This window comes from Peromyscus eremicus, chromosome 20 (assembly GCF_949786415.1).
Source record: "Peromyscus eremicus chromosome 20, PerEre_H2_v1, whole genome shotgun sequence".
Taxonomy (NCBI): domain Eukaryota; kingdom Metazoa; phylum Chordata; class Mammalia; order Rodentia; family Cricetidae; genus Peromyscus; species Peromyscus eremicus.
Window position 1 is genome coordinate 35011361 of NC_081436.1, and position 18971 is coordinate 35030331.

General features: G+C 47.8%; 2 protein-coding genes across 2 annotated transcripts in view; one reads left to right on the forward strand and one right to left on the reverse strand.

Moving 5' to 3' along the window:
• The window catches only part of Tg (thyroglobulin), a 190859-nt gene that overhangs the window by 28655 nt on the left and 143233 nt on the right, over window positions 1-18971 (reverse strand). The gene's annotated exons all lie outside the window — the stretch shown is intronic.
• Window positions 10270-18971, forward strand: part of Sla (Src like adaptor) — a 31373-nt gene continuing 22671 nt past the window's right edge. The window contains exon 1 of the mRNA XM_059247038.1: window positions 10270-10415. The gene's annotated coding sequence lies outside the window, so the exon portion shown is untranslated. The remainder of the gene's footprint in view (window positions 10416-18971) is intronic.

The window sequence follows — 18971 nt, forward strand, 5'->3', positions numbered from 1 at the left end:
AAACGGCTTGAGCACACAGCACAAGCAGGCCCTTGAGCAATGACTGAATACAAGCGCCTCCAGAATGCGGGCTACTGAGGGCAGGGAAGTGAAGTGATTTTTTCCATCACTGGCTATAGCTATATGTTCATCACCCTTTTCCTATAGATATGTATGGCAGAAGTGAACTGGGCCAAAGGGTAGGAGGCAGCTTGACCAATCCCTTCATTGTTGGAGGAGCTAGAAGGAGCATCTGAGGCAGAAACATCTGAATCAGGAGCCCAGCCCAGGCTGTGGTCCAGGGATTCTGGATGGAGAGCAAAACCAGAGTGTGTATTCCCTGCTCTGTACCCTTCCTTTTCTGGAAATGCATTCAAGTCTGAGCCTGCCACTGAGTCCCATGGACATTGGAATCAGAGCATGCTTCTGAGAGGCAAGGAGTTCCTAGAGACAGTTCTGGAAACTTCAGCATAGAGACTTTAAAAATGGTTCCTATCCAAGCCTATGCTCATGTTCTCTTGCATGCCCTTAGCCCAGAGTCATCTCTTTGTTTGTTACCTGAGACCGTGAGTCCCACTGATGTCTGTAGCACAGTTTTGGCAGACCTTAACATGAGTGATGACAATGGATAACACAACTTTTATCTTGAAACTATACCCTACGGGGAGTCACGGCTCACTTCTCTTTTCTTCTTCATTGGAATCAGTGGTTCTTGGTTTTAGTTAGCAGAGGCTATGGAACTTGGGTGGGAAGAGCCAAGGTGTGGCTTGCTCTTGCTCAGTGTCCTTGGGCTGTCAGATGGGAGTGATCTACTTTGTCCATTCTAACAGGAATTAAGTGGTAACTTGTGCAAGCCACAACCAAGGGGTAAGTGCTTTTGGTAGATAGAATGTGAAGGTGACTGAGTGTATATGTACATGTGTATGTACATGTGCTTACACTTATAGGGAAAGTGAAAGGCATTCAGCCTTCATAAGCGGCCCCTTAAGAGCTGAGGCTCTTAATTTATGTTTCTATCCTGTGATCTCTACAACAACCCTCTACACGTTAGCAAACTTCCCACCCCGAGGCCCTGATTTTACAGATTGAGAGACCACAGTCCAGAATGTGGAGGTGAGGTATGTGAGATCTCAAGGCTGGTAATAACAGCCAAGACTATAAAGCTTAACTTCCCCCATGCTCTTCCACCGCCCTCTGAGAACAGCCCCAGCCTAGCACAGCACATCACGGATTCTCAGTTTCCACTCATGAGCAGCTGGCTGGTGGCAGTCAATAAGGAAGCGGCTTACAAGGGTGGCCAGAGAGCAGGATAGTATGAGATCTTTCTTCCCCTTAATGGGTCAGGAGAGCCTGATGGAGGCTAGTTTCACCGAGGGCTCTGAAAAGGAGGCGTCATGTCTGCAGACTAGGAAGGCCACAGGTACACAGCGTTGTCCTCTGAAGTCTCTTGGCAATTGTTTAAAACTTCATTGCATTCTGCTCAGTACAAACCCATCAGCTATGGAGCCTATTCTAAATACCCTAGACTTTCCTTAGATGAGGAACACAAACTACGTATTTTGATGCTTTTCTGTGTATTCCCCTACTTCATCCCTAGCATTTCCGTAGACTCAGGAAGAGTCTCAAAGAGGTTTAGTAGCTTGCTGGTACCCAGTAGAAGAGGCTGAGATCCAAGTATTCTGATTCCAGTGTGCTTTTCCATGACAACACCCTGTCCCAGTAGATGGCAGAATCCAGGTAAGATTCATAGGCAGTCTGTTCTGACTTTTCATCCCTGTTACCTGGCCCGGGTGACTGGATTGCATGGGTATTTCAACTCTGCCAGTTCCTAGAGCCTCTATCCACTCACAGTGAGCCCGTTGTGGACTTTCACCAGCTCCTTACAATTTCAAGGACAGCCTCATGGTCCCCTTGAATTGCCATTGCAATTGCGAATAGAAAAGCATTTAGATCATATTTAAAAGCGGATTCCACACTATAGTTTGATCCTTGCCGTGGGGACAGCAGTCACCAGCACTTGTCACAGGAGCAAATCAACAAGTACACGGTATGGCTAAGGCCACTGTAGGACAATTCACAGTGGTGAGATGGAACAAAAAACCCAGGGGAGAAGGGTCTGGGTGAGGGGACAGGCTCCAACAACAAACCTCACAGACCCAGTGTCCCCTTCCTGGACACTACATTGGAAGTAGACAGGACTAGCTAGTCTGGGCTTTGCCCCTCTGCAATGGGATGTCCACCTATCATGTCTTCTCCACATCTCAAAGACTTGACAAAATACTTTTTGTCACTTGTCACATCTGCCATGTTTAATAGACTCCATCACCTTCTCACTGTCAGAAACCACTGAAGTACATGATAGTTAAAAATGACTGACTTCCCGACGTGAAGAGATGACCGGCCACACTAGAGGAAGCCCATGAACTGTGGACTAGTGGCTGTGGAGCCCCCATGGGACTGGACTAGACTCTCTGGATATGGAAGATGGTTGTTTGGCTTGAACTGTTTGGGGGGCACCCAGACAGGGGGATCGGGATCCATCCCTGGTGCATGGGAAGGCTTTGGGGAGTGGTGTGACACCTTGCGCAGCCTTGGTGCAGTGGGGAGGGGCTTGGACTTGCCTAGCCTCAGTGTGCCGGGCTCTGCTGACTCCCCATGGGAGACCTTGATTTGGGAGATGTGGGGATGTGGAGTGACTTGGGAGGGAGGGCTGGGGGTGGGAGGAGGGAGGAGGTGGGATCTGTGGGTGGTATGTAGAGTGAGTAGAAAATTTCTTAATAAAGAGAAATGAAAAAAAAAAATGACTGACTTCCCAGAACAAGGTGTCACGCCTGAAAAATGCCACTTTAATGATAGGCGAGGTGGAGTTTGCACTCTGCTGAAAGGGACATAAGGTATAGTCCCAGAGCCTGTCCCTACTAAAGAGCACTTCCTCCGCATACACGGGCCTGCACTGCCCTTCACAGCTGACTTCAGAGTCAGAACTGCAAAAGGTCCTTCCTGCTTCTCCCTGTCACTCATTCCTGAGTCCATCCATCCAGGAGGCCCAGCAGTCTCTGGGACTCTGGAGAGAAGGTGACAGCTGGGTCCATGGGTGGCAGGGGAGGGGCTGAGCTGCAGTTTAACACTTTCTATCATTGTTGGCTTTATAGTACTTTTCTAGGAAGGCCTAGATACATGTCATCCTCGGGTGGCTATGTAGGAGACATACATTTTCTTAGCTTTGTAGTTGGAATCTGAGATCTGGTTGACTAGAAGACCATGCCTCAAGACTCAAGCTCTTACCTGCCCTAGAAAGCATATGTGTGCAGGATGGTTCAATGGGACAGCAGGCCTTGGGAATATAGAAGAACAAGCTGGGAGCCTCTTGGGACAGTCTACAACAGTGATGACCTATCCAAGAGACTGGAGGTGACTCTGGACAGAGAGGCAAGAGCTAACTAGCTTGGGTGGAGGCAATATACTGCTCTAACAGGGGTTTCTACATACTACAGGAGAAGGAATGAATTTGAGGGAGACTATCTCTTCATTCCCGAGGGCCAGCTGTCTGCTGACTCATTGAATTGCAGCCTGTGGCTCTAGCTTCCGGTGCCTGTTTGGAACCTCCTGTCCCCATAGTCTGTGTATACAGATGGGTTTGGCACTTCCCTGGCAGAGCCCACTTCCTCATCTCACGGTCTGAGCCCAGCCACCACCAGGATGAGGACACTGACAGCCTCTGAGCTCTCCACTCAAGTAGTTCCTTACTTCAAATGCTACCTTGGGTCCTCCCAGAGTCTCTTGCTAAGGTTCTGATGTATTTCTACAAGAAGAACATGCATACTTCTGCACCTCCATGTTGGCTCCATCCTTAGAGTCTATTTCCTATCATGCCCTTCAAATCTGTCAGATGAAAGCAAGCATAAATTATTGTTATTTTGAAGAGATGTAGGAAGACTAGTTGGAAAATGGGCTTTCAGTTTGGGGCCTCTTGCAAAATTCTGCTCAGTACAGCACTTAGCTTCTTTCTTTAGATAATAGTTTCCTCATCTGTAAAGTGGGTATGTAGCAATGTCATAGGAGAGGCACTGAGAGCATGGGGTATCAGGTCATCAGCCCATATTCAAGTCCAGCACTCACTGATCAGCTAGACAACCTTAGGAAAGCTACTTAAAGTGTCCCCAGGCTTCAGTTTTCTTAGATTTAAAGTAAGGATGAGAACAATACCTTCCTTATATATTTGTTAGTAGTAGAAATTTTTGAGGCAGCATGAAAGGGCTTATGTGTATCAAGTTTCCAGTAAATAGTGCCAATATTGCCAGATAATCTAAGCAATGTTTTATAGAGTTTTCGTGAGATCAAATGAAATCACAAATATGAAAAGACGGGATAGCCTATAAAATACTTTCCATATAAATGTCCACTAAACTTATTGATACCCAAACTAGAATTTTAAAGTGGTGGAATAGTCTCTAGTCCATGGAATAGTCTCTAGGCCAGTGGTTCTCAAACTGTGGGTTACGACTCCCTGTGGGGGTTGAACGACCCTTTCACAGGGGTCACCTAAGACCACTGGAAAACACAGATATTGACATTATAGTTCATAATAGTAGCAAAATTACAGTTATGAAGTAGCAATGAAAATAATTTTATGGTTAGGGTGTCACCACAACATGAAGAACTGTATTAAAAGGTCACAGCGTTGGGAAGGTTGAGAACCACTGCTCTAGCGTAATGGAGGCATTTAAGACTAGAGTTTCATCTCAGTTGAGGCTATTTCCACAGCCTCCCACAGCTGGTGCCATTAGTCATGGATCACTGCATGCTGAGCTGACTCTGACTGATGATTTTACACCAATCCAGTTGACGGCAACTGGGTGGCAGCGACTTACATGTCATCAAGGCCAACTTTGAGCTTGCTCTTCTTCTGACAATAGAATCTTGTCATGAGGAAGTGGAACATGAAGACCCATGAAGGCATCATGGGAGAGCATGAGGTGGGGTTTCAAAAAGCACCTTCTGTGCTGTTCAGAGCACCCAGAGGTGGCTGGCCAGTTACTTTGGGGTGGCTGCTCATGAGATGAGGGTGCTGTGGCAGAGTGGCAGACAAGGTTGGGACAGAGGCCGGAAGCTGAGCACAGTGGCTTTATCACCAGCCAGGCAGCCAGCTGTTTCCAGATCCCAATACAGGTCTTTGCTGCTGCTGGGAATGGCTCTATTATGGGGCTAATTCCAGCAGCTTCGGCACAAAGATGCTCCAGGGAATCCGAGTCAGCACAACATGATTAAGGCCTCAAGATCTTTGGAGATCTGGGGGGAAGGCAGTTTCTCTTCTCTTTTCTCTCTCTAAAACTAGCTCCCTCAGTCTCCCACCCCTGTGCCCACTCCCTGTGAGCATCTGCTTGCTCTGGCCACACAGGGCACGGAAGCTGTGCCACACTGATTGCACGCACATGTCCCAGGCCTGCAGAGATGGAGACTGGTCTTGTGAGAAACACTGGAAAAATGCCTTCTGTGGGGCCCAGCAACCCTCAGTACTCCCCCACCCTGACTGCCCTTCTCATGGGAAGGCATTGTAATAGCTTTGTTCTTAAGCAGAGCTCAGAGGATCTCAGGGCCTTCCCTGAAGACACGGGGATGGGTGAAATGTAAGATTTCGGAAAAAAAAAAAAAAAAAAAACATTTCAAGACTCTTGTTTAGAAACAATCCATTTCCTCCTTGGTGTTTTCATCTCCTGAATGGGATACCCAAAGGTAACCACTGAAGTACTGAATGAAAATTCTAGAGTATATATTTATCAGTATCTTTTAAGAAATGTCACTCTTTCCAGTTTCCATGTGTATAGGTACTATATTAGCCAAGTTACCTATGGAAACAGTTTATGACTGACTGAATATCATGAGAGATCACTCCCAGGTTTTTGCTGTGGGTGGATGATCCAAAGTTAAGACATGACTAATCAAACAGTAAGGGGATACTGGAGAAAAGAGGGGAGCTAGGGGGACACCCCCACCTAGAGGTTCTGCTCTATTGACGGTAGCAGGCAGGTCAGCAAAACCACTTGGCCCTGGACAGGTACAGATGACTCTCACAGTTGCTGAGCTGCAGACAGATACCACCATGCCTTCCATCCCTCATCCTGTCTAATGCCACACGGCATGATCCACGAGGCCCTGATGAGTAGCTATGAAAGGCCCAGGACAATAGGAACAGAAACAGTGTGGGAGGAAGACAGTGATGGGCTTACTTATTAGCCTGCTCCAGTAGATTTGAGAGGGACGGAGAATGAGTAAAAGAGGCAAGACGACTGCCAATGGCCAGGACTGACATCACCATCAACTTCAGACAAGACAGAACTGAAGTCATCCCACAAGAAAAAGGAATTGAGAAAGAGGTACAGGGAACGCATTCCATGAGTCCGTCAAGTGTCTAGCTGTGCCCAATTCTCCCACTTTTAATGACCCCCCCTGAACACCAGACCTTGGTCAATGTCAGTCACCAAAGCCTTGCCAGATGCTTCTTCTAGGGTCCCTGTGCACCAGAGACCCCACCACGCTGCCCTGTTCTGGTTTACTCCTGTCCCGTTCCACTCAAGGTTAACCCTAAGAGTATGGAGTAAGCGCCAGCCTTGTCTCCCCATAGCTCTGCCCTGTGCTAGCCCACAGAGGTGCCATCACAAGTATTTCAACAGATAAGTGTCTGAGTTGGATCTAAGGAAGGTGGTGGCTTGCAAACGAGCACATGTAGAAGTCAGTAAATTACCCTTACCGGGCTGAGAACCACACAGGCTCTGGGGGGACATAGTGGGTTTAGTTGAGCAAGGACAGAAGAGCAGGGCTCTAATGGGTCAGGGTACTTGTGCAACCCTCCTGAGCAGAGAAGGGCGTGGAACAGAGCTTCTACTTCTTCCTTTTGCAGAGGAGCTGTAGTGCCAGGAGGCTTCCTGCAAAGAACGTGCCTGATGACACAGCCAGGTTCCACTGTAGTGGGTGAACTCAGGTCTCCCCACAGGCCACTTCTCTAACTCTAAGTCAATCCCAAAGCAGGACTCTCACCTCCCGAGAAATGGTGCAGTCTCTCTGTCCCTACATGGGAAAGGCAGGGTAAAGTGAAGTAAATACGAATGCCCCCACCACAATCTCCTTTCTTCATTCATTTAGCGGATACTTGTGGGCCATCTCTTCAGGGCATGTACAGTGGCTATATGTTAGACTCACTGCTTTTGGCGCCCACATATAAGACCCACTTTGGTTTTTCCAAGAGTCCACAAAAAGTGGAGGGAGGACTTTGATGATTTTATGTCACATTAGGAAATGTATGTATAGTTCCCTATGGGTCTCCATGAGCAAGAAGTATTAGTATTAGGCTCCGTGAGAGACCTGAAAATCTGCACAAGGTCATACAGCCCAGTCTTTAGCTATCTGGACTCCATTTCTTGACATTGACTCCTATGTTGCAAAAACAACTTCCAGGGGTGTCCAAGAGGGAGCTTTCACTTCTGGTTGGGGGAGCTCTGAGATCTACAGGGACCAGATGAGCTCTGGGTAGCCCAGGGATGCCACATCTGCAGGAGGCAGGGTGTCCACACAGGCAGGAAAGGCATCTATGTGCTTTGAACGGCTTAAACAAGTACACTGGTACCTGATTCTTTCTACTTAAGGGATGCTTACTGACTCCTAAGCTTGGCTTCCCCATCACCTAACCTCCCCAGACTTGGGATCTGCTGATAATCCCACACCCTTGACATGCAACATCAAACTGCCTTACAATATATCTCTTCCTGAGCCTGCAGCCTCCAGGAGAAACAAAGCTGGAGAGATGAGCTTTGAGTTGCTCCAGTTAGGCTGCCAGCTCCACCTGGGGACTGTGGCAGCTGACTCCTGACAGGACATCTTGTCACCGTAGCGCGGGTAGAAACCACACTGCCCCACTTCGTTGAGTGATCCTTGGCTCACTCATGGCTAACAGTCTGGTGTCCCCCCGTGGCTGTTTATCTGGGCACTGCTAGCTAATTAATTTGCGAAGCCCTCTGGAAATCTGACACAGATGGTCCTGAGTGCCTTTGTGGACCCCTCAGTTGTGACCTCTTGAGAGGAGCTATCGTTGGCCAGCACAGCTCAGCCTGGCAGACTCCACACTTAGTTCGAGGCCACTGGGAGGCTGCCTCCTGTCTTTCGCTTTTGTGCTGACTCCATGCATTAATGACTTTGAATGAAAACCCCACTGTAAAGATGAAATCCAGCCTCATCCTGCGTGCGTTGCAGAACTGGCCCCAGGACTCTTCTGGCTTCTTCTCCAGGTTCCCTCCCTACTTACTTCCGCTTTTAGTCTGTAGAAGCACTTTCTTCTCTGTGAACCCCTCACTCTAGTTTGTCCTGGGGCTATTGAATCCCTGGGGTAATAATCCAGTGACCCCGACATATACCTTGTCCCCAACCACCACCACCACCTGTGGACACTGTCCAGTGCCCACTGTGTCTCCTTTAGAGCCCCCCTGTAATTGTGAGCTGCTCTCTAGGTCTCCGATGGCTCTAATAAGGGAGCCCTGGGAAGGCAGGACTTCCACGCATTTAACATCACGGCTGAATCCTAGTGACTGGATGGCGCTCTGATCATCCATGGTAACCAAACCGACACCAGCAACAGGAATGCACTCATTCAAGCCTGAGGGTTTCTGCATAGATGCTAAAGAGTTGTCACCTCACTCCTGCCTTCTGAGTGTCCCCCTCCCTCCAAAACTTTGTCACTCCTCAGTATGCATGTCGGGGGAAAGCCCCGCTTCAGCTGATTCCACTTGCTTGCTCTTCCCCACTCTAGGCCACTTCCACCAAGTTCTTTTACACCATCTGCTTGCACCCTCCCAGCATGCTCTGCACGGAGCTGGCTTCTCACAAGCCAGCTGAGTCTGTCTAGTACACAGCGCTGCTAAATTTAGATGCTGCCCCACTGTTTGTAATTTATCTTTGCAAAGGACACCCAGTGAGGTTTCTAAATGACTGTCTTGAGTTTCTGCATTGGCCTCGCTGGGTGGGGTCCTTGGGCCATAGGCCTCAGACTCTACTCTGGCTCTGTAGGGACTAGCTGGGGACTGAGGGATAGCATTGAATTCTCTGAGGAGCTTTCCACTTTGGGAATGGGAATGTCAGAGAGCGGCTGAATGTCAGGAAGGTCCTCCTGGCACTGCCGTCGGCCATTTTCTGATCAGAAGTAGGCTTCCCTCCCACCTACTGGCATGCCCATAAGTTTCCTTGCTGCAGACTCACACACTATGAACCTATATATAGTGCACATATAACAACATATTATTTAAAGACACATGCATATTCTAATTCCAAACCATGGGGAAAATTGAAAGAGAGCAATGTACACACATCCACTGTCATTGGCGTCCTCGAGGAAGTTGCCTCACTCCACCTCTCCTCTCCCTGCTCCCTTGAGTGTATCTGTTTTAGTGACCTGTTTCAGAACGATACTTTCCACCATGTATGTCAGCACGTATGTGTTGCCTAGGAACTAGACCCTTCTTCCACAAGGCTGTCCATTATCACGGTGTCCTAGAGCACTGAAGTGTGTGGGTGTCCCATCCATTTCACAGATGAGAACACGGAAGCCTCCAGGGGTTAAAATGACTTGCTCAGGGCAACACAGTTGCTTCCCGTTATTTCTCCTTGAATCTGGGATCGCTCACGGATCACACCTTGCTCCAACCTGCCATCACTCCCTTCTCTGTGTTAAGCTCTACCACAAGAGACTTTTAATTTCTCCTGGCAGTACCACAGCAGAGGTGGGTTTCGTGCCCAGGGATGCTGCTGGGCAGTTCTGCTGTGCACAGGAGCAGTTGTCCACTGTCTTAGGTCACTGGCCACTGAAGCTAGCCTATGGCAGACCTTCAGCTTCAGGGGTTGCTCTGGGTCCCTTCTGTAGTGATGCAAGAGAGCCATGAAAATGAAAGAAACTCTGGGAAGAAAAGCTGCCCTGAGCTATCCCCAGCCTCCTTGGGCCCAGTGAGCTCTGGGGACATACACAGGCAAATTCACAGCCCCATCTGTCTTTTAATTAGAAAGAGAGAGGGAAAAAGTGAGTTTCTGTAAGCCCCGGCCATTTACAGTCAAGCTGCTTATATTCTCAAGCGCTTTGTAAAGGAATTAATAAGGCCCTTCTCTTCCCCACCGTCCTTGCAGAGAGAAGTCTGCTCTGTGGGTTAGTGAAAACAGGAACCTGCCCTCCTGCCAGCCCCGCGCCTCTGCCTTCCTTGTTTCAGCAGAGGAAGTGTGCAGCCCTTCAGCAACCACAACTCTGGAGCTCGCTTGATAACATGGGCTATGCTGGTGCTCCCTTTCAAGCCAGTGTGGCCCACTCAGCCTGGAGCAGCAGCAGCTGATGGAGAGCTGGTGACCCCATGCCTGGTGGCCCTCTGCTGCCAACTCCCGGGAGAGGCCATGTTCCTCGTCTGAAGGTATTTAGGGAACCTTGGCGGGGACAGGGAGGGGAGAGATGTTAGGAGCCCTCCGAAGTACAGCTGTCAGGGCTGGGCTTCTGGGAGCCAGAGAAGGACCCCTGAATCTGAGCCGGGAAAGGTCCTGGTGAAGTCCTGCTTCCTAGTACTGTGACTGCTCAGAGGATGCTGAACAGTTACGAAGGAAGGAGTGCTGTGGCAGGCAGGGCAGCAACCCATTTTCCTGCCAGGGGACTGTCTGACTCAAGAAGCAGCTAGGAGGTGACAGCTGTGTTGCTTTGAGCAAGTCACCAGGGGCAAGTCATTTAAACCATTTTATAGACCTCCATGTTCTCATCTATGGAATGGAAATAGTGTTGCCAGGATCACACAGAGGTTGGTGGTGGGATGAATGGATGTAGCATACAGAGAGTGCCCATGGGAGATCCAGACACAGGGTAGGTGCTCAGTGAGGGCTTTCAGCCAGCCATTGTGTCCAAAGGTACAGAGGACCTTGAATGACAGTAGTAATGCCATGTGGAGGCTGGCAGTTAGAATCTTCCTGGAGAAAGTGGCACAGATAATTGACAATTATCTAAGTAGGAAGTAGGCAGATGGGAGAGGAAGAGCCAAAGAGAGGGCCAACATGCAATGCATATAAATTTTGAAATCACAAAATGTTATAAATGAAAGAAATGTGGGAAACTCAGAATTTCCTAAGAAATGTGGCATACTGCATGTTAAGCGGGTGCCTGCATGTTGAGAGAAACTGGTGTCAGAGAAAAATCTGGGCTGAAGCCTCGGAGTGACCTGTGTGGGTGGCTCTGCACAGGATTATGTATGGGCTAGAGCCTCAGAGTGGCCTGCCTGGGGCTGTGTATGGGACATGAACAGATGTGCAGAGTGACCATGAAAGATATAATAACGAGTTACCTTCATTCAATGTTCAGAACATTGTAAGTCTACGGTTGTTATTTGCTTGTGACTGGTGAAAAATTGAGGCTCGGAGAGTTTAACTGACTGAAGTCATCCAGCTGGCAGGGAAATCTAAGCAGCTAAGAGCTCTAAGTGCTTAGAGAAGGGGAACGAAGAGCCTCGGTGAGTGTGACAGACTAAGGACAAAGGACTTTGTTGACAGTGGTGCTTTAGTGTTAGGGGACATACATCCCATAGTTTGCAGATTGTTGTTCTGAGGGTTGCTAGAAGACACAGAGTTGCAAGTCTATTCAACTGAGCTGTGCTGGGGTGGGAGGGATGAGTGTTCTGGCAACTTCTGTTGTAGCTAGATAGTTTCTAGTTAACGGATGCTATTCAAGATGCTTAAAACACTCCAGAAGGGTAATGATAACCTGTGGATGGACACACTGACATCCATTTAGATGTCAAACAGCTCTAGGATTGGAGTACCTAGAGAGGCATTCCAGGTCTGTCACCAAAGGACTGGGTGACTCTGGACAAATTCCTTTGCCTCTCTGAATGTCTGTGTATTTATTTGTTTATTCGTTTGTTTGTTTCTTTCTTTATTATCAGAAGAAGCCTAACTTCTGTGGTGTTTGTAAGAAGTGCATGTTATGCATGAAATGCAGGAGATGCTAAGTTCCCAATCATGGCTGTTAACACTATTCCTGAGCCAGGAGAAGTCTACCTAATTCCACAGGCATTAATAACAGAAAATTGCTAGCAGTGTTAAGAACATCAGGGCCAAACTGAAAAGCCAAGATGTGGGACCCCCTCTCTCTTTTCTGAAGACAGATCTCTGCTATTGCTCCACTGGGCAGAATGAAACCTCATTAGTGGGTACCCATCTCAGCAAACTGATTTTGTTTCTAACAAAGAAAAATCTCTTTCTCTCTGGGCTGTGGAAGCTGAGGATGACAGAGTGTCCTTAAACTTAGAAATGACTTTTTTCACTGATAACCTTCATCTATCTCCTCTGTTCATAGAGATGGCTGAGTGGTAATGTCTTATCCCCTATTAAGCAAGAACTTATTTACGACAGCTCTGCCATGGGCTTGGACTGAAAAGTCTCATTAAGAATCCTCAGCAAATCAGACCAAACCATTTGTTAGGCACTTGAGGAATGAACAAAGGAGTACCCCTAGTTATGTGTCTGTCTGTCCATCCATTCATAATCTACCAACCCACTCACCCATTCATCCATCACATCTATCCACCTACCCACCCACCCACCCATCCATCTATCAACCCACCCCTCAACTCATCTCTCCACCCACTTACTCAACCATCCATCCATCCATCCATCCATCCATCCATCCATCCATCCATCCACTCACCCATACTTCCATCTATACATCTGTTCTTTCAGTACATACACACTGGAGTCATACCATGTGACTGACTTCCTTCCTCTCTCAATCTACCCAAGCTTCTGAAAAGGAATTAAGTATATCATGTCCCAACCACTTCCTCCCATCCGAGAGCCATTCAGGAAGGAACATGTTTGACTACAGTAACTCCAGCTACAGCTATACACGGTGCCCCAAGAATACTGTGCCTTACTTTTCTTTTCAAACAGCTTTGTGGAGTCTCATGTCTCTTGGCAGAACACAACCTGGGGTCATGCTGGATAACATCTTCACTCATCACACCTAATTATTGTGCACATATTAGGCACCAGATGCATGCATGATCATGCTTTTATTTTCCATTGAGAGTACTTGTATCTATCCTTAGAAAGTTGCCCTGGGGTGACATGGCTTTATGCTACACTTTGCCATTTCCTAATGCTCAAGGGTATCAGAGGTAGCAGCCAACTCTGGAGGCAGAGGTCTGGGTTCACATCCTGCCTCTACTACTGCTGAGTAATTTCTCTGGCCTCTGTTTTCTGAGCAATGCCCTAAGTCTGAGCAGAATATCACATGCTACATGGAGTTGTGGAGGTCCAGGAAGGTGGTATTTTGAATATAAGACATCAGAAGTCCTCAACATATGTCCACCCATACCCAGGGCCCTTGTTGAGGATTAGGTCTCTGAGACTCATGAGCCCCAGCCTGTAATGAGCATGGGATGTTCTCCATCTGGTCTGCCTACTTTTGATGAAGCAGCAAATGGCTGCCCAAGGAAGGATAGTAGCTTGCCCAGCACCCACTCTATCTGGCCCACTGTGGGTGCTAAAGATGTGTGAAAAGTAAATGTAATGTGTGGAAAGTAAAATGTAGGGAAATTGATCTAACTTGTCTTCATTACAGGATTGCAGTTACCCTCCACATGATTTCACAACAGAATCAACAACACCCTGAGTCCAAGCACCTCTAGCTAGACACTGTGCAGTAGGGATGGGCTTCCAATGGTCAGACATGATAGACTCAGCCAGCCACAGGCCTCTGTATCTTCTGCCAGGGTATCTCAAGCAAGCCCAACTCACAAAGCACCTGCAGTTAGTAGGACATGCTCTTTTGCTGGGATCAACATGACAGAAGGAGTTAGAGTTGGGAGTGAGAAAAAGTAAGCACTAAAATTGAGTCCTTCCCTGAATGAGCTGTGTGGTCTTAAGCAAGTAGCTTAAGCTCTCTGCGACTCAGGTTCCTCCTTTGTAAGTTGAGCTCTCTGGGTATCAAATGAGTTAGAGCATGTTAAGCATAATGGAGGCTTTCCACACAGTGGCTGTCTCCTTTTCTTTGAAAACTAAGGAGGATGTCTGCAGGTGGGAGGGATTCCTCACAGACTGATAGGAGGAAGATTCATTGATTTTTTGGTGGGAATGTAAACTGTCTAGCCAATATGGAAATCAATATGAAGCTTCCTCAAAAAACTAAAAGCAGAACTATAACACGACTCAGCTATACCACTCCTGAGTGTGGGCCCAAGGCCTCCAAGTCAGCAAACAACATGAAGACCTGCATAGCTGTGTTTACTGCAGGAGTATACACAATGGCCAAGATAAGGAACCAGCCTAGACATCCATCAACATGGGCACGAAGAACCTGGGCTTCTCCATCCATCCATCCATCCATCCATCCATCCATCCATCCATCCATCCATCCATAGTCAATGATTTTATTCAGCTATAAAGAAGACTGACATTAGGCTATTTTCAGGAAAATAGAACTGGAGATCAGCATATTAAGCAAAATAAATCAGACTCAGAAAGACAAATATTATACTTTCTCCCTTATATTAAACCTAGATCTCTCTCTCTCTCTCTCTCTCTCTCTCTCTCTCTCTCTCTCTCTCTCTCACACACACACACACACACACACACACACACACACACACACACACACACACACGTACACCCATACATATATGCAGGCCATGAAGACAGAAGGGACAATAATTGGGAAAAGGAAGGAAAGGGGCTGAGTCAAAGTACATGCCATACTTCAATGGATGCCATATGAACCAATCTCATGGTATAATAAGTATACTCTTTGTCACTTTATAGGCAGTTGGTTTCAGCTTTCCAGAGCCAGCTAGCACTGCCAGGAGGCCCACTGGGCCTACACACTCAGAGATGTAAAGCAGGAAGCCAGTGCTAGGTCACAGCATGACATTTTGCACCACGGAAGTTGTCAGACACTCTAAACTGGAGGCTTTCTCAGCACGGATTGTTAAGTGATGACCAGGCCGCTTCAAATGGCTGTCTGGTGCACTGTGGCTGTTGTTTTATCTACTTCTGATCTCCTTGAGGACTGCGCTCTGGGTTTGAGAGGGGAAGAAACAAGACAGAAATCGACGAGCAATGGACAGTCATGACACCAACACTCGGCCAACTGCTTAGCGTCAGAGTCCTCCTCACGGTAGTGCCCAGAGTGCTCCCTCAACTGTGACAATTGCCCTAGGCCTTGTGGGAGAGCAGTTGCCCAGGTCCTAGCCAAGCTGACTAATAGGGAAGGGACCATCATCTGTGCATGTTACATTGGGCAGAACTCAGATGTCTATCTTGCTGATAGGTTCGTGAGTAATATTGGTGGTTCACGTGTATGAATGAAAAGCAAAAGGAACTTTTACTGGGAAACATGACATCATGAAAAAAAATCACATCCTTGCTAGTTTGGGGGCCTGGATTCCTGTGCACATGTTAGCATCTCCCTGGAAGTCTCTCTCGGCCTCCTTCTCCCATAGTTGAACCTGCATTTCACAAGGCTGTATCTGAGATAAGAAGCAACTTGACTTGACTGCTTTGTATACTGAGCTCCCGGGGAAACTTCCTTCAAAATAGCACGTTCAAACCAACAGGTTTCAACCATCTTAGACCAGGCATGTCTAGTCCTTCCCACACTGTAAAGCAATGCTTCTGTCTATAAAATTCATGCTCATGCAATCAAGTTATTTAAAAAAAGGTTTCATAATGTTTTAGGTAAGTTTTTGCCACATTTACAACTGTCCTTGGCCTCTTGCAGTGCATGGATGTGGGTTGACTTATCTGGGAGGACCCTAAGTCACTCTTCCAGCAGGCTTTTCACACTCCATCTGTGAGTCAGGTACAGGATGACTGCATCAGGAGGTACCTCAGCTGTGTAAGTTTCAACCTTACTTGGTACCCTAGGAGACAGAGACAGTAGCCCAGCCCTCCTCCTCTGTGTTGGAAACAGGAACAGAGGCTCTTATTTTCCCCGAAGCAAACTGTCAGACCCTAAGCATCACTGAACAAGGTTCAAGCAGACATGGAATCACAGAGGCCAGTCATGCCTTGGGGGCAGGGATGAGGTAGATGAGGCGATGTAGCCCAGAAAGGGAAAGTGATTTATTTGCTCTGCTGGCATGGTGAGTTAGTTAATGACTGGCACCACAAAGGACCAGCCATTGGTACATTTTGGTTACTATTTACCAACACACCCTTGCTTTACTTATGAATAGCAATTTAATTCCCCAAACAACCCTAACAATTTCCACCTAAAGTTGGTATAAGAGAACAGAATGTAGAGACGCAGAAGAGGTGAAAAAGTGGCTTGAGTACACACAGCCAGCAAGTAGGGAGTAGAGACATGAACTAATGCTAACTCCGCTCTGCAGACCCTCCTGTGGAGCTCTCTGAGTCTTGCCCAGCTTTGAGACACAAAACCAATTCAAGCACACAAGACAAGTGTGGAGGCTACAGAGATGTGTACCTCAGAAACTCACACATTCACCTATGATGTCACTCACACCCAGAGAGAGCCCTTGGAAACTCCTGGGGAAGTTTCATGGGCTGCTTTGATATAGTCAGTGCATGCATATGCTATTACATTTTTTATGAAGTTGAGCACAGTGGTAAGTGCCTGTGACCCCAGCACTTCAGAGGCTTAGGCAAAGGATCACATGTTCTAGGCCAGCCTGAGGTATGTTGCGAGACCATAAATACATAATGAATGTATGATACCCTCAGCATGGTCACCAGTGTCCCTTCCATTCTGACCTCTGGTGCTACAGTTCTGAGTGCTGGCAAGCCTGGAATCATCTTCACCGCACCCCTACCCCCTCCCCCGCCACCTTGAAACAGCAGCAAGCTTTCACAAACTTTTCTTCTGTCTCTTCTCCTTCCCATAGTGGATTTCCAAGCCTAGGTTTCCAGTCATGGCTATGTTTTCTCCAATAGAGCCCTTGGCCTTCCTGTCGCTTAGTTCCCCTTAAAGTTTATGATTGCCAAATTTGGTTGGATGACTTTGAAGAATCCCTTTGCTGTTTCTTCTCGGACCAGGAAGGAAGGATAGGAGGCCCGGGCAAGTCCCCAGAGGTGGGGAGAGTGTGGGCTTTGGAGGCAGGTTGACGTTCTTTTACCTCTGCATTACCTCTGCCTAGTTCTGAAACCTCAGATCACGGTTAGCTCGGACTGGGTGCATAATCAAACACAGTCAGTTTTTTGCATTGCTTAGCTTTTTGTGGCATAGAGCAAAACTGGTCTGCTTGGTGGCTGCTCATGTATCACTGCTGTGGTTAGGGGTGACATGTTGCATGGACACTGAGGCTCCTGACTAGCAGTCTCTGGCTTCCAAACCTTAGAAGATGGTTACAGGAATGAGTTTTTAGCTGTCATGTTGTAGAAGAGATATCTTACTCCAAAGGGAGGAAGGCTGGCCTCTTAGGTTTTACAGTCATACCTGCTGTGGCCAGGGCTTGTGTCCTATGTGTCCCCCAGGGTGGACCATGCTTTGCCTCTGGTTGAAATTCTTGATGCTCTCTCTCTTTCTTTGATGTTCTGAAAATTGCACAGATAACCTTCCTTTCCACAGGCAAACATGGGTTGTGGGTGTGCTACGTAGGTAAGACACATGTCCTATTGTGGGATGTAACCAGAGTAGAAGGCTTGGGAGCTGTAGATCCCCGCAGCAACAGCACTGATGTAGACCCTAAGTAGAAGGGGCTGGATCCGAACAAGCAAAAGACCTGGAGAGAAGGACTGCTGGACACATAGACACTCCCTATGGCAGCTCCTCCCTCTGAACCACTCAGTGGGCAGACATGCACTGTCCAGTGTCATCTAGAGGACAGGCAACAGCATGATCACAGCAGAGGGCAGGCTGTCTGAAGTCAAGAGTGATGGAGTTTCTACACCGGGACCTGAGGCAGTTGGGCCAGCCCCTCACCATCCCTCCTAGGATAAAAAAAAGTAGTGTCTGCTCCCAGGGATGCTGGTGTGAAGGTAGCCTGGCACATGCCACTTACCTTCCCTGCATTCCCAAAGAATATAAGGACAGAATTCATACTCTCGCCAGTGGGATTTTGTAAAAATGATGATGGCTCTTTTCTCTTATTAATAATCTTCCAAGAGCCACGGAGTCTTGATTGCTGGAATGAAGTGGGGTAAAAAGGCTCACTGTCTGGAGACAATCACTCTCCTATTCATCTCATTTTTCAGAAGTGGAAACTGAGGCTAAAGGCCACACAGAATAGTGTTAGCTTCAGGACTCGGGGGAGAAGATGGTGACTAGCCACTGCAGTCCTTCCACCGGGACCCTGAGGAGGAGGCACTCCACGGAGAAGGGGAAGGAGGTCAGGAAGAGGCGGGGCCAGTGGTAATTAACTCAGCTCTCTTCTGCCCTTTTCTTCTCCTTCCTAGAAGCAATTAGTCTCTCGCACCTTCTCTCCACCTCTAGCCACTGTAGAAAACTGTCACAGATTAAATCAAATTGTTCAGTTATTTCCTCAGGGAGGCCCCAGCTCCCCTGCTTCTGGGCATTGCCACTCTGCTCAAATAAAAGCTTTTACGCGGTGAGTTAACCCCTTCCCGGAGGCGCCTTGAGGTGGTGAGCTATGCTATGGTGCTGTTGAGGTAACAGGACTCCTGGTGGCTCACAGGGATCTTCCGGCCTTTTGTCAGGAGAAGGCAAGAGAGGATAGCATGTCAGAACCTGGCAAGTGAGGTAAGAGCAGAAGGCCCAGGTCTAGGGAGGGCCAGCTCGTCCTGTGCCCTCATCAGCTAATGACTCTGGGTTTGTCTCGCTGGTACGCACCTTGGCTTTCTTATATGAAAAAGATGCAAGCTTCTAATGTTCCTTCCTTCCTTCCTTCCTTCCTCTTCTCCACCCTCCCTTTCTCTTCTCCTCCTCTCTCCCTCAATCGTTCCCTTCCTACCTTGCTTCCTCTCTCCCTCTCTCTTCCTCTGAATCTTAGAAACATAGGTTTCTCAAACAGCTC